Source organism: Cornus florida, unplaced genomic scaffold (genome assembly GCF_030987335.1).
Source record: "Cornus florida cultivar Cherokee Brave unplaced genomic scaffold, ASM3098733v1 CherokeeBrave_3.0.0_Hap2_Chr02, whole genome shotgun sequence".
NCBI classification, from domain to species: Eukaryota; Viridiplantae; Streptophyta; class Magnoliopsida; order Cornales; family Cornaceae; genus Cornus; species Cornus florida.
In genome coordinates this window covers 114,027,123-114,050,383 of record NW_026775572.1, presented here as the reverse complement: position 1 = coordinate 114,050,383, position 23,261 = coordinate 114,027,123, and the positions used below count along the sequence as shown (strand labels likewise).

Genomic DNA, 23,261 nt, shown 5'->3' with positions numbered 1-23,261 from the left:
TTTCATAATCTAGAGCATATTACTTCTTGTAATGAATTCTAATGTTTATAAATGATTGTTGTAAGTGATTTATCTTGTCTTAGATGGTTTCTTGTAGTAATCATAATGTTTGCTTCTTTATGGTGACAATGGAGATAGGATTATGAATAATTTTCAAGGCATGTTGATAGAGAAAATGGATAGTCCATTGCTTAGGGACTTCCTTTGATGGGTTATGCTAGTTTCCTACCTCATGTGCTTTATCATTTGATTACAAACTTGATAGTTCTTGCTTAAGTGAGTATGTTGAAGGCTACACTTTAGTTTAGGTAGCTCAAATGTATGAATTTTTGAGGGATTATTCTTCTTTAATGATTTAATGAACTTCTCTAAGGGTATATGGTAATCTAGTGTTGTTATATATTCCGTGACCATTTTATACATTGTACTTCCCCAATTTAGCCTTAATCTAGCATGTAATTAGGGTGTAGTGTGGATTAATCTCCCTAGTCTTTTCTACTTGTATCTCACTCCTTTAATTTCCTTGCAATTTATTGTTTTTTGCACTCCTAATTTCCTAGTTTAGTGACTATCAAACAAACCCTTATTACCCCTTATCATTCTAAGAACAATTCTAGACTCTTAGGTTACCATAGACTAGCGCAGTCCCAGTGGTTCGACTTACCTGACCAATAGTCGTATTTTACAATGATTCGTGCTATTGCAAAGGTTGATGTATAGTTGATCAACCGATCAATTTTTGGCGCCGTTGCCGGGGACTTGCAAACGGTTTAGCAACCAAAGTTTAGGGTTAAATTTAGTTTGTTTGTGTATATTGTGTTTTGTGCATATTGTGTTTTGTGCATATTTTTCGTTTGGTTTAACCATTTTCGTGTTGTAAGATTCTAGGGACTCGAAGCGCCATGGGAACGCTAGCAAATTGTAAGTCTAGAGGACCCCAGGTAAGTCTCTTGACTTCTAGTTTCAACTTGTAGATACAGTACATGTGTCAATTTTAGAAGTAGTTAATTTAGTTGTGAAGCCCTTGTAGAGGCTATTATCTTATTTAATTTCGTGTACAAGCATCGGTCCTTGTCGTGGCCATTTATTTTCTGTCTTGATAATTGAGGAGAAGGGGAACATCGTATGTGGAGTTGATGATAAAGATTTGTTGTGATGATGTTGTTGTGAATTGTTGATGTTTGGCCGTAGATCACTCTCTCTACCCACAATTAATTCACCCATTGATATCAATTCTCTTGAAAGAACTCTTAGACGTAACCCTAGGGAATCCACTCAAATAAGAGATCTTGAAACTGAATTTAATACAATGGCCGGTAATGAAGAAAACTTGGGAAATCAAGGGGTTAATAATGATAGGGCTGAAATTTTGAATGTAGAACCAATGACTCTTAGAAATCACTTCATCCCTACCACCTATGCTTCCCCTTCTTGCATAGTGATGCAAAACATCGATGCAGCTCAATATTAGATCAAGTCTAGTACCATTCAAATGCTTCCATCATTTCATGGCTTTGATAATGAGGATCCATATAAACATCTTGATGAATTTCTTGAAATCTGTTCGACCATCTGGTTCAGAGGTTTTCCGAACAATGCACTCCACCTTCATCTCTTCCCGTTCTCTTTAAAGGATAGGGCAAAATATTGGTTGAACTCATTTGCTTCCAATTCCATCACTTCTTGGGCTCAATTGCAACAAGAATTCCTTAAGAAATATTATCCGGTGAGTAAAACCAACCAAATGAGGCGTTTCATTCTTAGCTTTTCTCAAACTGATGGAGAACAACTCCATGAGACTTGGGAAAGGCTACAAGACCTTCTTCGAAAATGTCCTCATCATTTGATTCCAAAATGGCAATTAGTGCAAGATTTCTATACTGGCTTGACCGAACCCCATAGATTCATGGTTGACTCTTCTTATGGTGGGATGTTCATGTCTAAGAATGCGAATGAGGCTTGGACCCTACTTGAGAATTTAAGCGAAAATTCACTTCAACATAATTCTCGTAGGGCTCCGGCCTCAACCAATGCAAAGAACACCAACCTTTCTCAACCAAAATCAATAAGGGAGGAATCATCTCAAGTGGATGCCATAGCTCATAAATTCTACCAATTAATGACACCACATCTCTCTCCTTCATTGTCTCAAAACTCGGCAAGTTCGGTATGTGCCACATGTGATAGTCCATTTCATCTCTCGGAAGATTGCCCCACACCGAAGCAATTTCCCAATCCCAACCAAGAGCAAGCTAATGCCATGTTCCCACGGCCCGGGAACAATCCATATTCCAACACCTACAATCCGGGTTGGCGAGATCATCCGAATTTCTCGTGGCGGCAACAAGCCCCACAAAATTCCCAATTCCAAAACCAAGGGCAGCAAAATCAGCCCTCTTCTCAATATCAAGGTAGACCATTTTAAGCCTCTTCAAGCTACCGTCCTCCTTACAATCCAAATGTTTCCAATCAACCTCCTGTGTATCCAACCGATGAGATAGTAGCTGCAACCAAGCAAATGATGGAATCATTAAACAAGCAAATAATGGATTCCAACAAGCAACTCTTGACATCCTTGCAGCCTACTCTCCAAATGGTTCACTCTCATACTCAATCCATAGCTAAGCTCGAAAATCAAGTGGGCCAAATAGCTAACTCGGTGAACCAATTGCTTCAAAGAGATAAAGGAAAGCTCCCTGCTCAACCATTTGAGAATCCTAGAAGGATTCATGTGATTGATGAAACCCCTTCTCCGAGTGGGCCGACTCATGAGCAAGTTCAAGCAATCACCACCCTTCGGAGTGGTAGAGTGGTTGACAACAAGGTTGATGGAGACAAAAATGAACAAGATCCTCCTTTAAAAAATCCAAATTCAAGCTCTTCCAATCAAAATCCAAGCTCTTTTTGTCCAAATACCATTCACGGCAAGCCCATACATGGCACCCCAAATGTGAAAACTTCTTATGAGCCAAAAGCTCCGTTTCTTCAACGTCTCCAAGAGTCGACACATTTTGGGAATAAAAATTGCAAAATTCAAGACATGTGGGAAGTTTTCAAGCAAGTAAAGATAAACTTGCCCCTCTTGGATGCTATCAAGCAAATCCTTCCCTATGCAAAATTTCTCAAGGATTTGTACACTCAAAAGCGGACTTCCAAAAATCATTTGCCAAAGAAAGTAAGACTAATTGAGAATGTGAGTGCGATCATTCAACACAGTGCTCCTCCAAAGTATAAGGATCCGGGCGCCCCAACTATCTCGTGTGTCATTGGTGACAACAAGATAGAAAGGGCCCTTCTTGACTTGGGCGCTAGTGTCAATTTGATCCCATACTCGGTTTACTTACAACTTGGGTTGGGAGATCTAAAGCCAACTCCGATAGTGTTGCAATTTGCTGATCGATCTATTAAGCAACCACAGGGAATTATTGAAGATGTGATCATAAAAGTGGACAAATTCTACTTCCCGGTAGACTTCGTGGTTCTTGATACGGAGCCAGTCCATGATCCAAGAAAACACATTCCCATAATTCTCGGACGTCCTTTTCTAGCTACAGCTAATGGTTCCATTAACTGTAGATCCGGGTTGATGGATATCTCTTTTGGGAATATGAATGTTAAGCTCAATATCTTCAATGCTGTGCAACTTCCTTCAGATGACAATGAGTGTTTTGCAATCACTATTGCTGATGAACACATTCAAAATCCAATCCCACCTCCTTCAACGGAGGATCACCTACATGCTTGCTTGGTCCCTTTTGATTTTGAGGATTTTGGTGTGGACAAATCCATTCGGGAAGTCAACTCCTTGCTTTATATTCCATCACCATTTTCCTCTCCTTTATGGGAAGCACCAAATCCATCTCTATCTTGGGATTGTCCATCTCCTTCCATTTCTTCACCGGAGTTACCTCAACATTTTGAAGGTGAACCACCGGACAAGGGTAAGGAGAATGTTGGCAAGTTGCTGGAAATTCTTCCAATCATTCCGGCCCAATCTAGAATCATTGTCCATGATACTCAACCTATGAACAAACCATTTGAGTACAATGAGGTATATGACTTGGAGATTGCAAATATGAAAGGTCATGATCCTCCCATTGTTAGTCAAGACAGTGACATTCAAGGAGCCTCCATAATCTCGAACAAGCAACACCTTTGCTTAAATATGAAAATAAAAGAAATGAGATTAAAAGCAATACTCAAATCCTCTAAGGCCAAACTTGTTTCTCTTCGGAAGGATCAATATCCCTTACTATTCATTGATCCAAGTTTGAGACCATATGAAGAAGGCAAGTTGCATACGGAGCGTTAAGGATCCATCTCTCTAATGGATCCCGATCCTGGTTCGTCTAGCTATCGACATTAAATTTAGCAAAGCAAGGGAAGAAATTCTTTCGATGTTCCAAGCTTCCCTACCTTCTCAAATTGCTCGTGCCTTGAAATTTTCTGGGAAATGGTTTAGAAAAGCCAAAAATTTGATTTTTCTAAAATGGTCTTTAGTTGTGTTCCGCAATTTTAGACTGGCCTCTTAAACCTTCTCAGCTTTAATTTTCATTCCCGAAAATTTCCATCGCTTTCTAGCAATTTCATAGGAGCTTTGGCATGCAACTCATGTGTACAACCTCTCATTTTCAATGCATTGTTGGATCATGGTTCCCCAAAATTTTTCATGCTTTGGAATGGAATGAATTTGCAAGGTTTAAAAATTTTCTCCTACATTCATCCATGCATTTGAAGAGACCAAATCCCATCCATGCATTGAAGAGATGTTCCAAGGCTTGAAAATTTTCTCAAAATCATCCATGCATTGGAAAGGTGTTACATTTTAAAAAAATTTCCAATTTGATCCATGCATTAGAAAGAAGTTGAAAAGTTTTCCAACTTTTTCTCAAAATCATCCATGCATTGGATTGGAATAATGTGCAAAGTTTCAAATTTTCCATGCATGGCTTGAATTTAGGACTGACATGCAAATTTTCAAAAATTCTCTATGCATAAAAATTTCATTTTTGAGAATTCCATCCATTTTGCATCATGTTGCAATGTTTTAAGCTTCAAAATTTCTTTTTTTGAAAAATTCCATCCCTTTTGCATCATGTTGCAAAAGTTTGAAAATTTTCTTAAACTCATCCATGCATTGTGTGCAGTGCAAAGTTTGAAAATTTTTCATCCATGCATTGGAATGGAATGAATTTGCAAAGTTTAAAAATTTTCTTCAGAAATTTCAGTAATGCTTTGTGTGATGTTGTAAAAGTTGGAAATTTTTCCATGCAATTGAAATTCATGCATGCATCATTAAAGAAAAAAATTTTCTATGAAAAAATTTTCCATGAAAATTTTTAATTTTTCCATCCATGCAAAGTTCTTAAAATTCAATCCATGTATAGGAAAAATGCATGCATTCATGCAATGCATAAGACTAAAAAATATATATATATATATAGAGTTCAAAATCCATGCATCCATGCATAAATTTTCAATCAAGTTGAAAGTTCATCCATGCAATATTGCATTTTTGCATGCATGTCCACCTTGCTTGCATGCATTCCATTCATTTTTATGTTGCATGCATTTTTTATGTTGCATGCATTTCTATGTTGCATGCATTCCATGCATTTCTTTGTTGCAATCTTACATGATGGATGGATGGTTGGAAGCACCATGCATGGCAATCCATCAAATGCATTCATCCATGCACTCAAAATGTAGCCATGCAATCCATCCATGCAAGATCATCTATGCATTCAAGTTGGCTGAAACATTCAATCTCCATGTGCCAATTCATTTCCAAGCTACTGAGCCAATTTCGTGCACTCCAAATTCCAATTTGAGTGCTCCAAATTCTTCAACCCACAATGCTGAGCCTACTGCCTTCATTTAGAGCACTCTAGCTACCATTTGGATTGCTCCAAACTTCTCCACCATCATTCCGAGGCTGCTGGTTGTATTTCGAGCACTCTAATTCCATTTTAGAGTGCTCTAAATGTGAACCAATCTCATCCCAAGCTCACTGCCCAATTTTGGAGCACTCTAAATTCCATTTGGATTGCTCCAAATTTTCAGCCCAACTTCCATAGCTACTGCCTCAGAATCGAGCACTCGAAGGCCAAGCTTCGAGTGCTCGAAGCTTCACCATTTCCTTAGCCTACTCGCTGCCTAATTGTCGAGCACTCTAGATCCCCTGTGGAGTGCTCGAAAATTGCATTCCTCTCCTCTCCAACCAAAGCTCCCACAACCAAAACCAACCAAAGCTCCCACAACCAAAACTAACTCCCATCTCTCAGCATATCTCTCAACCCCCATCAACACCCCTCTCTATCATCTCTCAACCTCACAACCATCTCACCCATCCATCTCTGCCAACCATGCAAACTATAAACCATTAAACCAACCTTCTCACACTTAACCAACCTCTCTCTACACAACCCAAGCCTCCATAACCACCACCTTCACCACCCATGAACCATACCAACCTACTGCACCAACCCAACCCATACCAAACAAACAAACCATACCTCACAACCATCTCTCTCTCAAAAACTAACCAACCTTCCTCAACTTGCATGCACCTCACAACCAACATACAACACCACCCACCCTCTTATCGACCCACATCTCTCTCAAACCAACAAGCTCTCGGCATTCATCTTCCACCACCATCAACCCTCACACCATGCAACCAATTTCCTCTCTCTACCCAAACCCACAACCATTCCTTCCACCTCTAAACCAACCTCACAACCCCTCTCCATGCAAACCAACCCACCCCATGCATTCACAAACCCACCTGCTCGAGCTTGCTTAACCCTCACCTAAGCAAACTTCACACCCTCCTTCACCAACACCAAACCCATCTCGGCAACACCCCGCCGCCACCTTCCTCCTTGCTCGAACCCAACACACCTTCCTCACCATTCATCCCGAGCCCTCGAAGCCCTTATCCCTCTCTCACCCTCAACTCTCTGCCTAGCTTTCGAGCACTCGAAGACTAGTTTCGAGTGCTCGAACCAACGCCAATGCCCCCACTTCGACTGCTCGAGCCTACCCAACTCACCTTCTCTCCACCTCTCCTCCATGCAAGCTCACACCATTACCTCAACCCCACCCTCTTGGCCATCCACCACCATGCATGAGCATCATGCCCCCACCACACCATTCATCTCTCGACATCCCTTTAACCCACACACTACCCACAACCAACCGACCTCCTAAACCACCCACAAACCCTCTCGGCATCAACCATCCACCCCCACTCAACCTCATTACAATGCACCTCCGAGTGCTCCACAACCACCCAAACCTCATCCTCACTCAACCATCAACCTCACCACCCTGCATACAGCACACCAAGCACTCCTTATCTCTCTCATCCAACCATCCCAACAACCTCTCCTTCACCACCCATAAACACCAAACCAACCTTCCCATTCCCCACCTCTCGGCCACCTCAACTCAAACCCACCAACCTCTCCCCATGCATGCAATCATGCGCACCACCCTCCTGCATGCCTATTGCGTTTAAAAAAAAAAAAAAAAGTGCAAGTACGAAACAAAAAAAATATGAAAAGAAAAAAAAAAAAAATCAAACAAACATAATACTTTATATATATATATATATATATATATATATATAATATTATTATAAAAAATAATAAAATAAATAAATAAATAAATAAAATAATAATAACAATAATAACTATACTAAATTAAAAAAAAAAAAAAAAATTTAGATTTTTATCTTGCACTAAAATTCTAAAATTCAGGTTAGAATTTTTATTTCTGTTTTGGTTTTTCTTATGAGACCTATGCTTTTACCTGTGTACATTAGTTCTATTTCGATAGGTCTTCCTGTCCAAGTTTGGGGGACGCGTTTGCACATTCACATCGATGGATATTTTTGCATTCGTCACTTCACTTGGTAATATTGTTCTTTTACCTTCTTTACTCTTATTTTGTTTCACTTGTCTTCACACATTGAGGACAATGTGACATTCAAGTTTGGGGGTGCATTTATGCATTTTTGGTTTCATAATTTTTGCTAAAAAATGATAGTATAACTTGACACTTGTCGGAGATGAAACATATGTTTAATACCTTGTGTATAGAAGCAATTGAAAATTTTGAAAATAAAGAAAAATTTGAGTTGAAATGATTATGTAGATTCAAATTAGTCTGTATAAATGTCTCGATTAAATTCTCGCTGGATTTGACACTCTTTTAAGCTTCACAATGCACAGATGCACATTGGAAACTTAACTGTGAGGCATGCAACTTAATCGACCTTGACCTTGGCCTAGTTAATCTGATTTGATGAACCTAATAGATGAATATCTTTGGCATGATTTAAGTTGTCTAAAAAAAAAAAAAAAAAAAAAGAGAAAATAATGACTAGTTGATGTTCGTAGCCTTTCCAACTCGAGCTATTAAGCCCTAGGAGTGTCTCTACACTTAGCACCCTAAAGCCGTCTGGTTTGGGAGTTGTTGGCCTAACGCTTGCTACAGGGGTTGGTTAGAAAGCTTAAAGGACTTAAACATTGCACGGTCATTCAAAAAATAAACTGGTAATAAACATGGTTCGTTGGAGTTCGTAGCCTTTCCAACTTGAGCTATTAAGCCCTATGGAGTGTCTCTACACTTAGCACCCTAAAGCCGCCTGGTTTGGGAGTTGTTGGCCTAACGCTTGCTACATAGGTTGGTTAGAAAGCTTAAGGGACTTCAGCATTGCACAACCATTCTATGTTTCGATTATGAGTTACAATAAATTGTCAACAAGCAACAAAAGTTGTCTTGTAAATAAAATCATGCCTTAGGGACCTCATTTAAAGGGGAATTCAATGATTTGAAAACTTGTGCTTGGAAATTGGAAAAGAAAGAAAAAGCCGCATGTTGAGAATCCAATCCACTTTCACTGAAGTTAGAGTTGATTTCCATTTAAGAGATGACAATTGAGTTATTTATATGGACTATGATGTTGATACATGCATGTTGAAATGTGTTTAGTATCAATGCTTCATATATGCAAGGTAGTCTTCCTAATGATCCCATCTCCAGCTCTTTTTCTGTTTCAAGTTATTTTTGAGCTATGTATATATCTCATTTTACCATGGATGATATTTTTGTAGTAGCATGCCCATGGTTGTCTTTTTATTAAGTTTTTCATTGTAGTTTTGCTAAGGGACTAGCAAAATGTAAGTTTGGGGGTGTGATAAGCGTCGAATATTGTATATTCAAGCGCCCTAAATTGCATTAGTAAAGTCTGTTGTATGTTAATTTATATAGATTATCTTCATTTCTATGTTTTTATGCATTTTCAGGTTCCTTGGCCCAAAAGGAGCAAAAATAAGGTGTTGTGGATTTTTGATCAACAATGTGCTCAAAAACTGAATTTCAGGCGGCAGTGGAACTCGATTTTGATTGCCACTTTTGACCCAGAAAGCTCGAGATCTGGACTTCCATTATAAAATGGCATATTTAGAACTCTGAATTAGCTTTCTAAATATTCAAACGGTTTGTCATTCGGAGCTCGGAGCAGAGAGTTATGGCCTTGTTACCAGAGGTTCACAGAACTGCCTGGCAGCAATGAAATTCTGCCTTGATCTTCATTTTTGACCAACCATCCTTGAGAATTGGATCTCCACCAAAACATGAAGTATTTAAAGATCTAAATTAACTTTCCAAATCTTCAAATGGTTGGTCATTCGGAGTTTGGAGAAAAAAGTTATGGCCATTTCACCAAAGTAGGTCCGGGCAAATCAATGCAAGCATGGAACAATCTGCACCATTTTTGAGTGCTCGAGGCCCTATTTCGAGCACTCGAAATTGGGGCAGAATTGCCTTCGGGAATCCTCATTTTGGCAGCCACTTGTGCATTGGTTTCCTCATTTCTACTTACTTCTTTATGAGGTGGTTGGGGATGTTTTTGGAGGAGAGAGAGAGCTTTGTTGGAGGAGATAAGGCAAGGGAGGCCACACATTTACATTAACCTTCATTTTTATAAGATAGAGGAGAGAGAAGAGAGCAAAAAAAATAGGTGTGTTCTTGAAGCCTAAAGAAGGGAGCTTGAAAATGGCTTGTTCATCCATGCTTCTTCCTTCTTCTAGCTCACTCATGGGTAACTAAACCTCATCTAGGGAGGTGATGAAGCCTCCCCTTTTGCTTATGTTCTAGATTAGGTTCTATTTTGGGGATTATGATGTATCATTTTTGGTCTTTTCATAATCTAGAGCATATTACTTCTTGTAATGAATTCTAATGTTTATAAATGATTGTTGTAAGTGATTTATCTTGTCTTAGATTGTTTCTTGTAGTAATCATAATACTTGCTTCTTCATGATGACAATGGAGATAGGATTATGAATAATTTTCAAGGCATGTTGATAGAGAAAATGGATAGTCCATTGCTTAGGAACTTCTTTTGATGGGTTATGCTAGTTTCCTACCTCATGTGCTTTATCATTTGATTACAAACTTGATAGTTGTTGCTTGAGTGAGTATGTTAAAGGCTACACTTTAGTTTAGGTAGCTCAAATGTATGAATTTTTGAGGGATTATTCTTCTTTAATGATTTAATGAACTTCTCTAAGGGTATATGGTAATCTAGTGTTGCTATATATTCCGTGACCATTTTATACATTGTACTTCCCCAATTTAGCCTTAATCTAGCATGTACTTAGGGTGTAGTGTGGATTCATCTCCCTAGTCTTTTCTACTTGTATCTCACTCCTTTAATTTCCTTGCAATTTATTGTTTTATGCACTCCTAATTTCCTAGTTTAGTGACTATCAAACAAACCCTTATTACCCCTTATCATTCTAAGAACAATTCTAGACTCTTAGGTTGCCATAGACTAGCGCAGTCCCAGTGGTTCGACTTACCCGACCAATAGCCCTATTTTACAATGATTCGTGCTATTGCGAAGGTTGATGTATAGTTGATCAACCGATCACATACTCGAGCATTTGGTTCTCAAGGCTCGAGCTTCAATGGATGGTGCTCGATCCTTGGGTTGAGGCACGAGGTCTTGGAGCTTGAAAATCAACTCTTCATATTCTGACACCTTGTGATCGAGCTTAAAGGTCAAGGCTCGAGCACCCTATGGTTTGGCTCGAGCACCCTTTGTTTAGGCTCGAGCCTGAAGGTACAAGGCTCGAGCATTTACTACCTTGTTGATTTTTGTCTTCTTTGACTTGTAAAGCCCGAGCCTCATGACTTGGGCTTGAGCTTTTGACTTTAAATTCTTCCAAACTTCACCATTTAAGCTCTCGGCTTGCTATGGATGACCGGCAACGACTCTGTAAGCTTTGGTATCATCACAAAGTCCCAGTTTTAACCATTTTTCTGGGAAAGTACCTACAAACACACATTAATCATAAATCAATCTAAAACAAGATAGATATATCACTTTAGGCTGCAACATATATCTATTTAGGAGCTCGAATATGTAAATATTCAGCGCTCATCAGGCTACGCCTAACGACTCACCTCACGAGAGTCTAAACAAAAGGTGTCTCTCCACCTATCCAAAACCAATGCTAGGCCAACAACGACCTAAGCTACTACGAAACCATGTCAACAATCACTATCAACCTCAACTCAGATGTTTTATGACTAATCCCAAGTCATGCCAAAAAATGCAACACAGTTATGCATATACAAATCTAATCTAGCATACATCATATGTCATGCTCTTTACATTATAATAAAATCATGCTAAACAAACGGCATACCACATATAGTACATAGGCACATAAACATGTTATCAAAAAGTATGTGAACATATCAAAGCAAATCAACAAAAGCATGAAATGCACCCAAAACCCTTCGTCCAAGGTATTCAAACCTAGGAGCTCTGATACTACCTGTGACGGCCCTAGTTTTTAGGCCAGTGCGTCCTGTAATGAACCAAACGTAGATCCGATAATGAATCCAGAATGCGGAAGCAAAAGAAATAAAATGGCTTCTAGAGATATACATCATCCCTAAGGCACCAAACTGACTCCCCATAAAGCCACGGAACTCAATGAGTTAAGTACTGAATCAAGGATTTCAATCTCGATAAGAAATGAAATAAAGGTAAAATAATCATTTTACCCAGAAATGGGTGCCACCATGCGCACCATTGGAAATGCAACAAAAAATCAATAAACTTAGACTCAAAAATTACTTGATTCGTAGTCCAGACGAAGAAGATATGGCTAATGGAAGAAAAAAGGTAAAAAGGTCAAAAGGAATCAACCCTAGACCTTCTAACCAGTTACAAGGCAAGAACAGAGGAGACAACATTCTACCCAAGCACATGTAACTAGTTACGAGATCCATCCACCCGCACACGTGTACTACGCAGCTCAAAAACACTACCAGCAAATAATTTTTGGAAAAGAATGGGGTTTTGGGGGCCAAAACGAGATTTTTTTGGAAAAAAACAAAGAAGAAACCTCCCTAAAATCATGTTTTCTGATCAACCATGGTCCAAACCAAAATTAGAAAACAAGGAAAATAACAAAAATGCCCCCAAGAAAAATCAGGTCGAGAGGGTTAAAAAGCTGCTAAAATGAATAACAGAAAACTGAACTTCGCGAGGGATTTCTGGTACCAAGATGACATTTTCTGGAAAAACATGAAGAAGAAACCACCCCTAAAATCACGTTTTTTACCCGACCATGTTGAAACAAAAAAATAAAAATGCTGTGAAATGCCCATAATACCCCTAGATCAGTTTAGGTCAAAAACTATGAAATTGCAACTTTGTACCACGTGTACATTCAACCCCCAAATGCAATTCTAGGCTAAAACAAATATGCATGCAAACGTAATAAGTGATATTAAGTACGCGGGAATGGTCTGCAGCTCCCAAAAATGGCCGAAGTAAAATACGACCCCCCGACGGCCAAAAATGGCAAAAATGAAGCTTGAAATGAAAACTTAGAACTCAAAATTTTGAAATGGTTTCAAATTAGCGTTTGGCCCTTGGCCACACTTCATTCAAAAATTAATGAGACCCTATGGAATTGTTAAAGTGAACTAATGAGCGCTGAAAAGTTCGCATTTAAACTCCTTAAGCTCGAGTATTCTAGAACCTTTTCAAGCGCTTATCCCCAAAATAAGTCAATTCAGCCAAATTAGAGCATAAAAGAAGCAATCTCAAGCTAAATGGAAGAAATGAGCAAAGTGGAAGCAAAGTGGTGGAAAACAGCAATGTTCGATCGATCGGACCAAGCCCAGATCAATCTCACAGTGATCGTTCCAACCATTTCAAGATGGATCGAGCCTTTTGTCATTTTCCTCATCAAAGTACCTTCTTCGATTGATCCAATTATTCTCTGATCGATTGAGCTTCTTTGATCTTATCCCTACCTACCACTTTTGTCTCTTTCTCAAAATATCCCAAAAATATCTCAGATTTGTAAAAAGGCACCGCCATAGTTCAATCGATCTCATCAGAATTCGACCAATCGAACTCCCTCAAGTTCGAAAAAAACCAGAGTTCAGCTCATTAAAAGATGGCGCGTGGTGCAATCATTGAAGGGGCCCTAGTGCACAAGACCTGACCATTGGGTGTGACACTTGAGCTACCTATATAAGGATTTTGAGCCATTTTTACACATATACAATCACAGAGATACACAATCTTGGAGAGGAGTCTAGAAATTAGAGAGATATACACCATTTGGGAGTTCTTCCATTCATCTAGGGTTTCCATCAAGAAGAAGATCATTCCTACCATGGAGATGGCCCTTGAGGGTTGGATGACTACATCAATGAGTGGCTAAACATCTTCTTGGGGTTAGAGTTAGCCCTAAGCATGCCTTCTAGATTTTGATGTTTGGTATTTTGAGGGGATTTGTATTGTAATCTTGTCTTGACATTTGATTTATATATGAATCTTGTTTCTACAATGATTTGTGTTGTTTAATACTTCCAATTGATCATTTCATTCTACTCATATGTCTATGTATGCTAGAATAGATGTTCACGTGTTTATCTTTAGGTTTTGTGTTATTGATACATGTCTATGTGTGTTGATGCTATGAATCTAAAGATTGTCAAGGCATGGTGCTTTAATGGAATCCTCTTGTGGTTTGTTTGATGGTTTATACTCATTTTTGATGGATTGTGCCTCTACCTTAGTTTAATTAGTTTAATTTTCATGTCCTTAGCTTAATTGTAGTGTAGTTGCCTTACTTTCTTATATGTCAGGACAATTGTCTAGATAATGTATACTTAATTAGTCATCCATGCTTGTTGATATCAATCACACCTTTTAGTATTGCAACACATATTTCCCCTCATTTATTACACATTGAGTATCTAGAAAGGTGATGTTTAATGGTGACCTCTAAATCCCAAGATCCCTCTCTCTTGTTCTCTACCCTTTATTTACTTTAATTGATTTGTATTTAATTTGTTTACATTGTAGTTTAATTAACCAATCAAACCACCTTTTAATCATTTGACCTACTAATCCGACCTTGTTTCGATTTCAAATACGCATCCGATCCTTTGGGACGATCCCTACTCACCCTAACTATATTTTAGTTAGAAGTGGTAGTGGCATTTCATAAATTTAAACTTGGTCACACTACACACAATTTGGTTGCTTCGGCAAGCGACACAACAAGTTTTAGCGCCGTTGCCGGGGATTTGGCAACGCAGTATTTTGAAAACAATTAGGCATTAGTACTCTTTTGATAGTGTTTTTACTTTATTTTGTTTTGGTTACTTATTGTGTTTGTTCTTGATTGGCTAGGTGAATTGAGCAAAGCAAGTGAAGCAAGGTAGAATTGAAAAGCAAGGAGCTAAGCTAAGCATAAAAAGGCTAAAATCTAAAAAATTGCAAGGCATAGCAAAACTTCAAAATTGAAAACTAAATTGAAGTTGCTTAAGGACACTTTGTAAGCTTTTCTAAACTCAATCTCTAGTTAAATTGTCCATGTTTTTAGTTTCTTAGATAGATCGTGGGTCCGCGTGGAGGTAATTTAATTTTTCTTGCATATTGTTCAAGCATGGGAGTATAGGATCATCGTATATGGAGGATTGTTGATTATTGATTTGTTGCGGAGGCAAAGTGATTGGTGCTTGCTTCTTGCTTGTTGCTTGTTGCTTGTTTTTGTTTTGTTTGTGCATGCATGGTCATAGGTCGTTAAATCCTACTTTTGTCCCACTTAATTTGACTCTTGAATCCATTGTTCGTAATCCTAGGGGAAGAGGTAGCTCTCATCACTCCATTTTTCCAATGGAGGAGCAAAATAACGACCATATGGAGGACCTTGGTTACATAGACCAACAAGGTATCCTCCACCCTAATGTGCATCATGACAATATTCAAGTACCATTAGGCGTGCCAAGACTATTCATTCCACCACAACAATAAAGCCAAGTTCCATTGGGAATGCCTCGGCCAATTTTTGCTCCACCCCCACCTCCTATTGCTCAAGTAAATCAAGGTGTTCTTGTAGCACCACCGGTTGTGAATCCTCCTCTTGCTTTGCGTGATCATTACATGCCAAATGAATATAATGCACCTACATGCATTCAGTTGCCCCCATTTAGAGCATATCATTATGAAATTAAACCACAAACCATTCAAATGCTTCCCAATTATCATGGACTTCCAAGTGAAGAACCTTACAAGCATTTGGATGAGTTTCTTGAAGTGTGTTCCACCGTGAAATACACGGACATGCCAGAAGAGGTCTTAAGACTCAAACTTTTTACTTTTACCATTAAAGACAAGCCGAAATATTGGTTCAACAATCTTGGCCTTTTTCGATAACTTCTTGGGCAAAAAGGTAACAAGAGTTCTTGAAAAAGTACTATTCGGTTTCAAAGACTAATGCAATGAGAACTTCAATTAGAGAGTTTTCTCAAGGGGAAGGGGAGTTGTTTCACAAGGCATGGGAGCGCCTCAATGACTTATTTAGGAAGTGTCCACATCATGACATTCCTAAATGGCAATTGGTATAATTTTTCTTCGAAAGTTGGTCGGATAATTTTAAAGGAATGGTTGATGCTTCCATGAATGGTTCTTATCTTGATAGGCATGAGGATGATGTGTGGCGTCTATATGAGAGCATGAGTAAGAATTCAATGCATAGATCCTTGTTCTCTAAAAATGGTAGAAATCTAGGTGGAAGGAAGAATGTCGGCCTATATCAAGTTGACAATTCCAATGGCATAGCCGCCGAGGTGAAATCTTTATCTCAAAAGTTTGATCAATTTTTGATCAACCAAAATTCGGCAAATCAAGTACCTTCCTCCCCCAATCATATTCATCATTCATCTAATGAATCTTGCATGACTTGTTCTAGTGTCTTACATTCTACTTCCAATTATCCCCATGGACATGTGCAAAGTGAGAACCATGAACAAGTGAATGCTACATTTGTCAACCAAGGAAATAATCCCTATGGCACACACTATAATCCTGGGTGGATAAACCATCCAAACTTCTCTTGGAAAAGCCAAGGGGAAGGCTTAAACCCTCCCCAAGGTGGTTTTCAAGGCAAGTATGTTCCACCCCCAATGCAAAGCCAAGGTTCCCAAGGTTATAGATCTTCTTTTCAATCATCACATGAAAACCAATTTTCTAACTTCCATTTTCCTAATCAATCATCTTTTTCTCAAGGAAATTCTAAGAGTCCCGCTTTTGAGGAGAAAGTGTTGACCGCTTTGGGTACTCTAGAGGCAAACACTAAATTGCTTCACTCTTATTCTTAATCTATTGCTAAGCTAGAAACCCAAGTCGGACAAATAGCTAGCACATTGAATGCTAAGGGAAAAGGGAAGATGCCTCTAAATACTCCACCAAAGCAACAATTTGTTATGGAAACCAATTCCTCATTGGAAAGTCCCACAATTGAACATGTCAACGGTGACAACCTTGAGAAATGGAAAAATTATTGACAATCAAGTTGGTGTCCAAAATGAAGTGAGTGAACCGGTGCAACCAAAAGTTGACACCCGTCCCGTTTCACATCATATTCCTTCTTCATTGCATGTGCATGATCATCTTGTTGAGAAAATTGTTAAACATGATTTGAAAAATGATTTGAAAAATTCTTGTGGTGAAAATTTTGTGAAGAAAGATTTTGAAAAAGATTTTAAGCCAATAGCTCCATTTCCGGATGCCTTGAAAAGATCTATCTCTATTGAAAAACAACAAGGCAAAGCCAATAAAATCATTGAAATGTTTAGGCAAGTGAAGATTAACCTTCCACTCTTGGATGCAATTAAACAAATTCTGACTTATGCCAAGTTCTTGAAAGATCTTTGCACCCAAAAGAGGAAGAACAAGAGCCAAACACCAAAGAAAGTGGTTTTAACCGAGCAAGTGAGCTCCATTTTACAGCGTAATACACTTCCAAAGTTTAAAGACCCCGGTTCACCTACTACTTCTTGCATCATTGGTGACTATGTCATTAATTGGGCTTTTCTTGATTTAAGAGCAAGTGTAAACCTCCTTCCATACTCGGTATATGTTAAATTGGGCTTAGGAGATTTAAAACCAACGTCGGTAGTTTTGCAACTAGCCAACCGATCCATCAAAAAGCCCTGGGCTATTATTGAAGATGTGTTAATCAAAATTGACAAGTTCTTCTTCCCAGTCGATTTTGTAGTCATAGACACGGAATCGGTCACGAATCCCAAGAGCCAATTCCCGTTATCCTTGGCTGTCTTTTCTTGGCAACCTCAAATGCCAACATAAATTAATGTCAACATAAATTGTAGGATGGGGATAATGAAAATCTCATTTGGCCACACGAAAGTGAAGTTAAACATTTTAAACCCAACCCCAAATTCAATGGATAAACACGAAGAGGTTTGTGTTGTTGAAAAATGCATTGAAAATAAACTTGAAAAACATGAATCTTTGCTTGAAAATGAAATTTCCAAAAGTTCACCTTCCAAGATGATTTCAAAGAATGTTGTTTTGAAAACAAGTGTTGAAAGGGCAATGAAGCCCAAGAATTGCATAGACAAAGGACCGTCAATCTCCTTTGCTTCAAATCCAACAAGTTCTTTAGGGAACCATTTGTTGGGTGGGATTCAAAGTGCTTTTCACCCTGTTAAGGAGGGGATGCACAACAAGATTTTTGATCCGGGCTAAAAGAGCCCAATGTCTTGTTAGAGACATTAAAGACTAGTGCTTCGTAGTTTACAACCCTATTCCTCCCTCATTTCTATTTTACCTTTCATTTCTTACGACGTCTAGATATGTCTGGGTTCATACACATTGTTAAGAACTTTGATTGAGAATGCTTGCACTTTCAGTTTTGAACTAGACATTTAGTGTCTGTTCGATCGATCTGAGAAGAAGTAAGATTGATCGAACAATCATCTCTGCATCCAATCATCTCTCTGTCCCATCGTGCGTAAATTTTCTGCATATTTCACCTCTCTGTGTATCGTACGAACTTTATTTTCGATCGATCTAAGTGTTCTAAGATCGATCTAGACTTTCCTCAGATCGATCTGTGTCCCATAATTAGAAAAATTTTGAAACCATGAAAAAATCACCTTTCTGTGTATCGTTCGAACATGTCTGTAGGTTTTCACTTGTTGGATCGATTAAGTTTCGATCGATCTGTGTGCTTCCTGTTGACTTTGACTTCTTTTTGAATTTACAAAAAAAAAAGAATTCTGTTTTATTTTTATTTTCAAAAAAAAAATCCAAAAATATTTTGTTTTAATTTTCAAATATTCAAAAAATTTCAAAAATACTGTGTCGTTTTGTGGGTTCGATCGATCTGAGTTCCTTTATGATTGATCGGAGTTAGATCGATCTGATTTCCAAGTGATCGATCGAACTCATCAGAGATTGTTTTTAAAAATATGACCCATGGGTCATTTGGATCGATTTTAACATCGATCTCAGACCCTCCTTCTCTCCCACCATTGTTCCATCTTCTTCCCTACCTCCAGCGAACCTCCGGCGACATCCCACGACTTCAAAACTCCAAACTCGATCCCGATCTTCTTTCTCTCTCGGTCTCCACTTCTCTCTTCTTGATTTGGTAAGTTTTGGGTTTTGTTTTCAATTATGAGCTTCAATCTCGAGTTTTCCATGTTTTCCATGTTTAGATATCAAACTTCCATGTTGATTGTTGCCGTTTTTGAAGCTTCGAAGTATGTATATATATATGTATATATTTTTGTATATATTTTGTTCCGATTTCGATTTCGGGAGTCACATGCCAATTTAAGTGACCAATATTGACTTGTTGAGGTGTAGAGGGGTCCTTGAGCACATTTGGGTGCCCTCGTGTTGTCCACGTCACAGATCTGTGACTGTTCGAGTTTTCTATAGAGTTTGATCGATCACACTCTTTCTCTGAACGATCAGAGAAAGATCGATCTCAACCATGTCCTGATCGATCCAACTTGGATCAATCCCATCTTTTGCATGATCGATCGAATTTCAATACTTTGCATATTCATACCCCTGCACCCTCCAAAGTGTTCATGCTAGTTTATTTATGCCCAATGCCTTTGTTTTCCACATTGGATGAGATGGTTAGTTTACATCATGGGAGAATTCAAATGAGTACATGAATGAATAGTAGACAAAATATAAATAACGTTGTATATACAGTAGTCTATTCATCATCTGTATTTTAGAAAGTCCTCAAAAATATTTTCACATGTCACTGATGCATGTGGTAGGTTATTTACATATGCATTCAGTGCTTATGAATCAAATATATATATTTATATATATTTTATGGTACAATCAAATATAAATTATCAAAACAAATTGTACAAATTAATGCATGCGTACATTAATTTTAGCAAACCAAATTTTTGTCAAATTATTGAGCTTCTATTTGTTGTTTGAATCTAAAATTTAACTCTTACCATATTTTTGTAATCAAGGGGTGATATGTTTAATATCATCATCAACATTACCGGGATTGAGGCCTCCGCCATGTCAAGGTGAGGGTGAGCAAGTGTGCCAACAGGCCAATTTTGGCCAATTAGCAACCATTAACATCTCTCTCCTACTGACCGCTTTGGGGTCTGGTGGAATTCGGGCTTGCGTATTAGCATTAGGGGCAGATCAATTTGAAGAAATAGACCCTCAAGAAAAGACTAAGACGCGGAACTTCTTCAATTGGTACTACTTCTTCATGGGGTTACCTACCGTGTTATCAACAATAATAGTGGTGTATATTCAACACAATTTTGGATGGGGATAGGGATTTGGAGTCCCAACCATAACAATGTTCGTATCCATCATTGCCTTCATTTCCGGATATCCTCTGTACTGAAAACTAGACCCGTAGGGAGCCCATATACACAGTTATTACAAGTCTCCTTTGCTGCAATAAGGAAAAGAAGTCTAACCATGGTTTCAGATCCTAGAGGGTTGTATGAGAATGAGGAGCTTGATGCTTCTATAGCTGGCAATCGGAGGCTTCTTCACACTCAACATATGAAGTAAGTCCCTCTGCCGCTATCCGTTTGTTTTGTGTAGATGTTATGAAGTACACTGAGCATATGAGAATATGGGTAGATATTCATGCCAACAGTTGTTAAAACTACAATTGTTTTTACTTAATAGAATCAAAGATAGATGTTCACCACAATTTTCTTTTCTTTTCTTTTCTTCTTCCAATTTTGAAAAACCTTTAGCTGCTGCTTTTTTCTATAGGATTAAGTAGTTTTCTATAAGTGTTTTTATTTTATTTATTATTATTTTTTTCTGAGGACTTTAAGGACATCACACAATTACAGATAGTAAGCTTTAGCCTTTGGACCTCTCATCAACTTGCATATTAATATCTATTCTATTTTATGCAAAATTTGAAGTTTTATTTATATATATATCTCACAGTATTATGGCCACTATTGTGTGAATTGAAACACAAAGATAGTATTTTTAATAACGAATGACTTTCTTACTCTTTGGGAAAACTTATAAATTTTGGATCTCTTTTCGCTTCAAGAAAATTCTGAAAGGCAATATGAAGTTACTTTTAAAATCAACAATTTAAAGTTTATTAATTTTTTTAATGTAATTTCGTATTTAATATGAACTGCTTATTAATAACATTATTCAATTACATTTGGCAAAAACATGTGTGTATAGTAGAATTTAGAGTGATGAAGACCACTGTATCCTTTGTCGTCATGATCGTTATATGAGAGAGTCCTTATGATTCAACCATTTCCCTTTATATAGATAACTGGATGTGTGAGAATGGACATTCCAAGCATTCTTGCTTGTTCGAAAAGGAAAATTATGAATTATTTGTGCCTCATATTCATAATTCTAAGCCTTATACAAGGTCATTTCATAATTCTAAGCATTCTGGTCCTTCATTAGATTATCCCCACTCCACTTGTACTAGAAGAATTAACTTTGACATCTTATATCAATCACTTTTGTTTTATTCATTGCATTGGTTTATCAGTTTGTTGAACTGTTAGGCCACCTGGTATTTAGTACATTTATATTGTAAAGCTTGGTTCAATTTGTCATTGGTTAAACATGATCAAATTTTCTTCTCAAAAATAAAAAATTTATTTGAAGATAAAATTGGTTATTAATAAATGTTAGATGAGTTTAATTTTTGCTCGTGGTGTGATGCAGATTTCTTGATAAGGCAACCATTGTCACTGAAGAAGACAACTTCCAATCACCCAACCTGTGGAGGCTAGACACCATCCATAGAGTTGAAGAACTAAAAACGTTTATTCGAATGTGACCGATATGGGCAGCTGGAATCATCCTCAATGCAGCCTATACCCAACAAATCACATTCTCAATCAAACAAGCCCACACCATGGATAGACACCTGACAAGGTCATTTCAAATTCCTGAAAGCTCCATGACCATCTTCACAGTCACCTCCATGCTTGTCACAGTAATCTTCTATGTCTATGTGTTCGTCCCTATTATCTGTAGATTCACGAGTGTAGACCGGAGCATCTCCTTTCTGGTGCGGATGGGTATTGGCTGTTTCATTTCCATACTAGCCACCCTAGTTGTTGGCTTCAATGAAGCGAAGTATAAACATGCCACAATTCCTGTCACTGTCTTCTAGCTCGTGCCACAGTTCGCCCTTCATGGCATCTCTGAGGTCTTCATGCTTATTGGATATCTTGAGTTCTTGTATGACCAGGCACCGGATAGCTTACAAAAGCAAAGTTAATTGCATGTTACATGTATTCAAAGTCTACAAAAGAAATCAAAAAGTTCAAAAGGCTAGTGAGTGAGTTAATTTTTAGTTATTAAAAAAACTAAAGGTGCATATATTTATATTTTATTTTTTTTGTTTGTTTTTTTTAATCATTGATAAAAATCTCACACACATCGCTGACACACTCATTTTACTATGTGAAATGTTAACATAAGTATTTGCTAAATAAATTCAAAAACACGTTACACCCAACCTATCTCGCGATTTACATCCCCAGGAGAATTCGGAAGGGGTCATGATCATTCAGAATCTAAGCAGCAACGGCGTGCTCTATTCCTTCACAAAATTCACCCATTTGACTGTTGGATCTTCTCTCTCTCTCTCGCAACCAAGGGCAAAAATCCTCTCCATAACACCTCTCACTGGTTGAAGCCAACTCAGCCACACTTGCCATATCACTGCCCACTAAGTGCCAACTCAGCAACTGAAGTAAGAAAGTTACTTTGTTAAATTTTCTTTTACTATGTACGTATACACAAGTGATATACAATATTATTTTATTTACTTATATGCGGCACCTAATTACCTTTATCTTTTGTCAAAATCAAATTACTTTTAACTTATTCATCTTCCCTTACGCTATGTCATTTTTCCTCCTTTGGTTCTTGTTTAACTTATTCATCTTCCCTTTATTTTTCATTTTTCCTCCTCTGGTTCTTGTTCTTTCTTCTTCTTCTTCTCTCCAAATCAGTATTGTCCCTTTTCGAAACCAAAAGTCTAAAATAATTTTCCCCCAAGAATATTATGGAAATAAGAAAATTCAATTGACATTATAAGGAATTGGGTAAAGAGGACTTTGGATGGTTGAATTGGGTCTGGGTTGACTCTGATGAGATTGTTGGCAGATTCATTTTGAAAACCTCTAGTCGGATGGCATCAGAATATATGGTCCTCAAGCTATACATTGTTTGTGATGGATTGAAGACTTGGATAATAAATTTTGTTGCTTACTTTGACCGTGGGACTTAAGAAAAAAACATAAAGAAAATTTTTTTTTATAAAAGAACATAATAGCAAGTTTCTGGTCATTGAGATCTATTCTGAAAAAACTCAATACAT

At 37.9% G+C, this 23,261-nt stretch overlaps 1 pseudogene; it reads left to right on the top strand.

The window, feature by feature from the left end:
* LOC132296632 (protein NRT1/ PTR FAMILY 3.1-like) overlaps positions 1–22,154 on the top strand; it is a 30,867-nt pseudogene extending 8,713 nt beyond the window's left edge.
* Positions 22,155–23,261: the final 1,107 nt, after the last annotated feature.